Source organism: Nomascus leucogenys, chromosome 12 (genome assembly GCF_006542625.1).
Source record: "Nomascus leucogenys isolate Asia chromosome 12, Asia_NLE_v1, whole genome shotgun sequence".
Classification (NCBI taxonomy): Eukaryota; Metazoa; Chordata; class Mammalia; order Primates; family Hylobatidae; genus Nomascus; species Nomascus leucogenys.
In genome coordinates this window covers 68,854,824-68,863,071 of record NC_044392.1, presented here as the reverse complement: position 1 = coordinate 68,863,071, position 8,248 = coordinate 68,854,824, and positions in this window count along the sequence as shown.

The window sequence follows — 8,248 nt, the reverse complement described above, 5'->3', positions numbered from 1 at the left end:
CTGCAGCTCTGTTCTTTTTGCTCAGGATTGCTTTGGTTATTTGGGGTATTTTGTTGTTCAGTACAAATTTTGGGATTCTTTTCTGTTTCTATGAAGAATATTATTGTTATTTTGATAAGGATTGCATTGAATCTGTAGATTGTTTTAGGTAATATTATTATTTTAACAATATTAATTCTTTCAATTCATAAACATGGGATGTCTTTCCATTTGTTAGTTCCCTCTTCAATTTCTTTCTTCTTTTTTTTTTTTTTTTTGAGACAGAGTCTCCCTCTTTCACCCAGGGTGGAGTGCAGTGGTGTGATCTCAGCTCACTGCAATCTCCACCTCCTCAGGTTCAAACAATTCTCCTGCCTTAGCCTCCCGAGTAACTGGGATTACAGGCACCTGCCATCATGCCTGGCTAATTTTTTTTATTTTTTTTGGTAATTTTAATAGAGACAGGGTTTTACCATGTTGGCCAGGCTGGTCTTGAACTCCTGACCTCAAGTGATCCACCTGCCTCAGCCTCCCAAAGTGCTGAGATTACAGGTGTGAACAACTGCGCCCAGCCTCTTCAATTTCTTTCATCAGTGTTTTGTAGTTTTCCTTGTGAAGGTATTTCACCTCTTTGATTAAATTTATTCCTAGGTACTATACTTTTATAGCTGCTATGAATGTGATTGCTTCTTGATTATTTTTCAAGAAGTGAAATTTTAGTTTGTTGTTAATGTATTAAATTTTAGTTTGTTGTTAATGTATTAAAAACACTACTGATTTTGAATTTTAATTTTGTGCACTGCAACTTATTGAATTCATGTATCAGTTCTAAGAGTTTCTTGATAGAGTCTTCGGGTTTTTCTATACATATGATCATGTTGCCTTCAGGGAAAATATAATTTCCTCCTTTCCAATTTGGATGTGTTTTATTTTTTCTCTTGCCTAATTTCTCTAGCTAGGACTTCCAGTACTATGTTGAAAAGGATTGGTGAGAATGGGGATCCTTGTTTTTTTTTTCTTCCAGTTGGAGGAAAACCTGAAAACTTTCCATTCAGTAGGATGTAAGCTGAACAGGATGTGGCATATATGGGCTTTATTATGTTAAGATATTTTCCTTCTATGCCTAATTCGTTTAGAATTTTTATCATCAAGAGATGTTGAATTTTATCAAAAGCTTTTTCTTCACATATTGAGAAAATTATACGATTTTTGTCCCTCATTCTATTGATGTAATGTGTGATGTTACTTGATCTATGAGTCTAACTGATCTATATATAGCCCACTTGATCATAGTGTATTATTTTTTGATGTGTTGTTGGATTCAGTTTGCTAGTATTTTGTTGAGAATTTTTGTTTCTATATTCATCACTGATATTGGCCTGTAGTTTCTTTTTTAAAATTGTGTCCTTGTCTGGCTTTGGTATTAGGGTTATGCTGGCCTTGTAGATGGCAATTTTTTTTTTAATTATTTAGTGCTAATATAGAGAAATATAATAGCTTTTTCTATGTTGATTTAGTATCTTGTGATCTAGCTAAATTTACTTTTTAGTCCTACTTGCTTTTTTATTGATTCTTAGGATCTTCTATATGCATAATCATGTCATTGACAAAAACACATTTATCTATTTATTTCCAATGTATATGTCTTTTATTTCTCTTACTTTTCTTATTACACTGGCTTGAACTTCCATTAAAATGTGGAAGAGGAACATGAGAGAAATTGTAATCTTTTTTCCCAACCTTAGAGCTATTAAATATGATGTCAGATGAAGGTTTTGGGTATACTCTTTTTCAGTTTGAATAAGTTTCTATTTATTCCCGTCCTCTTAATAGCTTTTTATTTAGTATTGAGTTTTGTTAAATTCATTTTCTTCACATATCGAAATTATTATATAGTTTAACTCCTTTGTTATATTAATATGACAAAATACATTGATTGATACTCAAATTATAAACCAACTTTGCATTCCAGAAATACATTTTATTTACCCAAGAAGTATTATATTTTGTGCTTATTGCTGGATTTAATTATGATAATATTTTGTTAAGGATTTTGCATTTGTATTCATAAAGTATATTCATGTGTAATTTTACATGCATTCTGTAATGCCAGTACCATAAAATGAGTTTGGAACTATTTCTCCTTTCAGTATTTGTGAATTTTCAAACAATAGCTAGTATTTCTTTTTTTAAGTGATTGTCTAGAGTTCACAATCAAAGCTATTCTGGATTGTATTTTTCTTCATGGGAAAGTTTTTAATTATATATTTAATTTCTTTCATAGATACATGGCTATTAAAATTTTCCTTCTTATTGATTCAACTTTTGTAATTTGTACCTTTTAAGAAATGTATCTATCCTATCTAAAGTAATCAATTTCTTGGCATTTATCCATATCATAATATAACAGTCCCCCTTTTAATGCCTGTACAATCTGCAGCAATACCTCTGTCATTTTTGAAACTGGTAACTTGTGTCTTTTTTTTTCCTGTTCAGTGTAGCTTGATTGCCATTTTTTGATAATTTCAAGGAAAAATATTTTTATTTAATTTTTTTCTACTGCATTTTGATCTCTCCTTTTATTGCTTTCTGCTTTATTAATACCTTGTACTTATTACGATCTAATTGTTTTATTGTACTTATTTATCTTTATTGTTTTATTATTACTTTCTACTTTCCTTGAGTAAAATTTTTTGGTAGCATTTAAGAAAGAAGCTTAGACTTTATTTTAGACACTTTTTTTTTCTAAAATATGCATGTAAGAGAATAAATTTCTCTTCGTGTACACCTAAATTTTGACATGTTGTGTTTTTCATTGTCAATCAATTAGAAATATTTTCTAAATCTTCACGTAATTTCTGCTTGACCTGTGGGCACTTTGACCTATCTAGTCTAGTTGATTGATGTTTGTTGAAATGCGTTTTTCTTCTACCAGTTACTGGAAGAAGATTCTAGAAATTTATAGCCATGATTGTCAATTTGTCTGTATCTCTTTCAGTTTTGCTAGTTTTTCCTTCATGTATATTAGACTACTTGATATTTGTTCCACATATTAATGAGAACTTCTATGACAGTTTGGTTTCTTTTTCTATGTGTTTCAATTCAAGTAATTTCTATTAATATATCATTCAGATTTGTGTTATTCTGTTCTCACTCTACTATAAAGAAACACCTGAAATAAATAATTTTTTGAAAAAAGTTTTTAATTTGCTCACAGTTAGGCCAGATATACAGGAAGCATGGCTGGGGTGGCCTCAGGAAACTGTCAATCATAACAGAAGGGAAATTAGGCATGTCTTACATGGCCAGAGCAGGAGAAAGAGAGAGAAGGCAGAGGTGCTACACACTTTTAAACAACCAGATCTCGTAAGAACTCACTCACTATCATGAGAAAAGCAAGGGGGTAATTCACCCCCACGATGCAATCACCTCCCATCAGGCCCCTCCTTCAACACTGAGGACTAAAATTTGACATGAGATTTGGGCGGAGACACAAATCCAAACCATATCAAGATTATTAATTATTTCCTCTACAGTTTCTAATCTACTATTAACACAACTCATTAAAATTTTCTCTGCATTTATTGCATTTACAACTCTTAATCATTTCATTATGATTCAGATTTTCAGTTTGTAGCTTAATTATGTTAATGTTTTCCTTTAAATCTTTAAATACATTTTTAATCACTATCTTAGAGTCATTGTCTAACAACTCTATCATTTGCCATTTCTGGATCTGTTTCCATTGACAGATTTTTCTCTTTGTAATGGGACACATTTTTCTGCTTTTTCTCTTGTTTTTAAATCAAATTCTGGATAATGTAAATTTTGTGTTTTTAAATTGTTTAAATTTTTTTTAATATAAAGAATGTTGGACTTCCAATGTTGGGTGCATTTAAAATTATTATGTTCTTTTAATGAATATCATATCACCCAAATATGTAAAGCAAATATTAAAAGAATTAACAGGAGAACTAGACAGTAATACAATAACAGTAAATTACTTTAATACTCCAATTTCAACACCAGAGATATCATCCAGACAGAAAATCAATAAATAGTGGACTTGAATAACAGTTTAGGCCAAATGTATCTAACTTATATGTATATACATATATGTGTGTGTATATATATATAAAAAACATCCCATCCAATAGCACATTCTTTTAAAGCATACAAAAAACATTCTTCAAGATAGATCATATGTTAGGCTACAAAACAAGTCTTCACAAATTTAACAGTCATCTCAAATATCTTTACTAATCATATTGGTAAAATCTAGAAATCAGTAACAGAAGAAATTTTGGAAAATAGACTAATATGTGAAAATTAAAAACAACACACTCCTGAACAACCATTGGATCAAAGAAAAAAGTTTTTTTTTTTGGATTGGAATGTCCCTCTGTCACCCAGGCTAGAGTGCAGTGGCTCGATCTCTGCTCACTGCAACTTCCACCTCCCAGGTTCAAGCAATTCTCCTGCCTCAGCCTCCTGAGTAGCTGGGATTACAGACGTGTGCCGCCACACCCGGCTAATTTTTTTTTTTTGTATTTTTAGTAGAGACGGGGTTTCAGCATGTTGGTCAGGCTGGTCTCAAACTCCTGACCTCATGATCTGCCCGCCTCAGCCTCCCAAAGTGCTGAGATTACAGGCATGAGCCACTGCACTCAGCTGAAAAAAAATTTAGAAGAAATTAAAAAGAAGTATCTTGAGAAAAACAAAAGTGGAAATTACAACATACCAAAACTTAGGGAATGCAACTAAAGGAGTTCTAACATGGAAGTTTCTAGCAATAAAAGCCTACATTAAGGAAAAAAATACTTCAAATAACTCAACTTCACACCTCAAGGAACTAGAAAAAGAAAAGTAAATATTCCAAGGGCAGCAGAAGGGAGGAAATAATAAAAATAAGAGTAAACACAGATAAAATAATAGACTAGAAAAACAATAGAAAAGGTCAATGAACCTAAAAATTTGATTGAAAATATAAACAAAATTGGCAAGCATTCAACTATGCTGGCCAAGAACAAAAGAGGGAACTCAAATAAAATTATAAATGAAAGGTAAACCATTACAATTAATATCACAGAAATGCAAAGGATCACAAGAGATTATTATGAACAATTACAATAATTATATGCCAACAAATTGGATAACCTAGAGAAAAATAGTAAATTCCTGCAAGCATACAGTCTACCAAGATTGAATCATAAAGAAAATAAAAATCTGAACAGACCAATAACAAATAGAATTATTGAATCAGTAATCAAAATCTCCCTACAACAACAAAGCTCAGGACTAGATGAATTCACTGGTGAATTCTGCCAAGCATTTAAAGAAGAATTAATGCCAATCCTTCAAACCTTTCCAAAAAGTTGAAGAGAACAGAACACTGCCAAATTAATTTTAGGAGTCCAGAATTACCCTCATACCAAATCCAGATAAGGACACCAAGAAAAGAAAGTTACAGGCCAATATATCTGATGAATATAGAGGCAAAAATCCTCAACAAAAATTACTAGCAAACCAAATAAAATTCACATTAAAAGGATCATACATCAAGATCAAGATTCATCCTTAGGATGCAAAAATAATTCAACATGTGCAAATTAATAAATGTGATACACCACATTAACAAAATGAATAATAAAACTTATTATCATGTTAATAGATGCAGCAAAAGCATTTGACAAAATTCAACATCCTTTCACAATAAAACCTCACAACAAATTAAATATAGAAGAAATATACCCAACACAATAAAGGCCATATTTAACAAACCTATAGCTAACTTATACTCAATGTCAAAAAGTTAAAAACTTCTACTATAACATCAGAAAGTAGAAAAGCATTCTCACTTTTGCCACTTCTATTTAAAATAGTACTACAAGTCTTGGCCAGAGCAATTAGGCAAGAAAAATAAATAAAAGGTATTCAAATTGGAAGGGAACAAGTAAAATTGTCTCTACAGATGACATGATCTTATATATAGAAAACCCTAAAGACTTCACCAAAAAAATTTTAGAACTAATAAAGTAGTTTGGTAAATTTTCAGGATACAAAATAAACACAAAAATTACCTGGGTTTCTATCCACTAAAAAATATGTATTCAAAAAAGAAATTAAGAAAGCAATTCAATTTACAATAACATCAAAAAAATAAAATACTTAGACATAAATTTAAACAAAGAGGTGAAAGATCTGTACAGTGAAAATACATTAAGGAAAGAAATTAAAGACACAAATAAATGAAAAAGTATCTTCCATTCATGGATTGGAAGAATAATTTTGTTAAAATGTATATATTACTCAAAGTGATCTACAGATTCAATACAATCTATATAAAAATTCCAATGACATTTTTCATAGAAATAGAAAAAAAACTTAAAATTTATATGGAATCACAAAACACCCTGAATAGCCAAAGCAGACATGAGCAAGAACAAAGCTGAAGGCATCACACTCCCTGATTTCAAGCTATATTACAAAGCTATGGTAATCAAAACAATATCATACTGACATAAAAACAGATACATAGACCAATGGAGCAGAGCAAAGAATCCAGACATATACCCACACATACATGGTCAACTAATCTTTGACATGAGTGCCAAGATTACAATGGGAAGATAGTCTCTTTAATAAATGTTGGGAAAACTGGATATTAACATGAAAAAATGAAATTGGAGCCTTGTCTTACACTATATACAAAAATTAGCTCCAAATGGATTAAAGACTTAAACGTAAAATTCAAAATCACAAAACTTCTGGAAAAAAACAGAAATAGAAAGCTCCTTGAATTTTTAATGCATTGATTTTTTTATATATGACAACAAAAGCAAAAATAAACAAATGGAAATACATCAAACTAAAATGCACTTGTACAGCAAAGAATGAAATTCAATAAAATGAAAAAGCAACCTATGAAATGAACTAAAATATTTCAAAATAGTGTATTTGATAAGGGTTAAATGAGGAATTCACACAATTGCAAAACAAAAAAAAAAAAACCTATTCTTAAAAATAGGCAAAGAACCTGAACAAACTTTTTTTTTCAAAGAAGACAAAAATGTTAAGCATGTACATGAAAAGGTGCTCAATATCACTAATCATTAGGAAAATGCAAATCAAAACCCCAATGAGATATCACCTCATATCCGTTAGGAGGGTTATTATCAAAAACATAAGAGATAACAAGAGTTAATGAAAATGTAGCGTAAAGGTAAATCTTGTACACTGTTGGTGGAAATGTAAACTAGAAGAAGAATTATAGAAAACAGTATGAAGTTTCTGCAAAACTGTAAAAATAGAACAACTCTATGATCTAGCAATTCTATTTCTAGATATATATCCAAAGGAAATGAAATCAGTATCCTGAAAAGATAAATGCACATTCAAATTCATTGTAGTATTATTCACAATAGCCAAGATATTGAAACAATCTAAGTTTCCATTAATGGATGAATAAAGAAAATATCATATGTATTTATGTATGTATAAACAAATAAATACGCACATATACAAACAATGGAATATTATCCAGCCATAAAAAAGAAGGAAATCCTGACATTTGTGACCTGTAGAATATTATGCTAAATGAAATAAGCCAGGCACAGAAAGAGAAATACTGCACAATCTCATTTATATGTGGAATCAAACAAACTCAGAATCATAGAAGCAGAGAGTAGAATGGTGGTTGCCAAAGGCTAGTGGGGTTTACGGCGTAGTTCAGAGAAATGGGGAGATATTGGTCAAAGTGTTAATATATTGTAAGATAAATACATTCTGAGGATGTAAGATACAGAATGAGTGATAATGAAGGTGTTCAGTAATTTTTTAAAAATAATGTTGGGCTTTGTTCTAACAGACACTTACATAACTTGCAGGTTAGCTTAATTATTTAGAGACCCCTTCATAAGCTTTTTAAGGTGGAACTAGAGTAGATTTTCCTCTAAGCCTGCTTTAGCCCTACCGCCATTCTGGGGTGTCTACTAAGTGCTCTGTGGTTCACCCTCCACTTTGCATGATTGGGACTCAAATGTCTCACAGAAATATATAAGCTCTGCACATTGCTCAGCTTACAACTTCAAGTTTTTCTTTGTTCTACAACACTGAGTTTTACTCTATACATATAGAGTAAAACTATATGTATTATATAGTTTTATAATATAATAAAACTATTATTTATTAGTTATGCAGGTTAGTAGTCAGCTAAAAACTCAAAGGCCTATACACATATTTCTAGGACTCTTTTTCTTTTTTTTTTTTT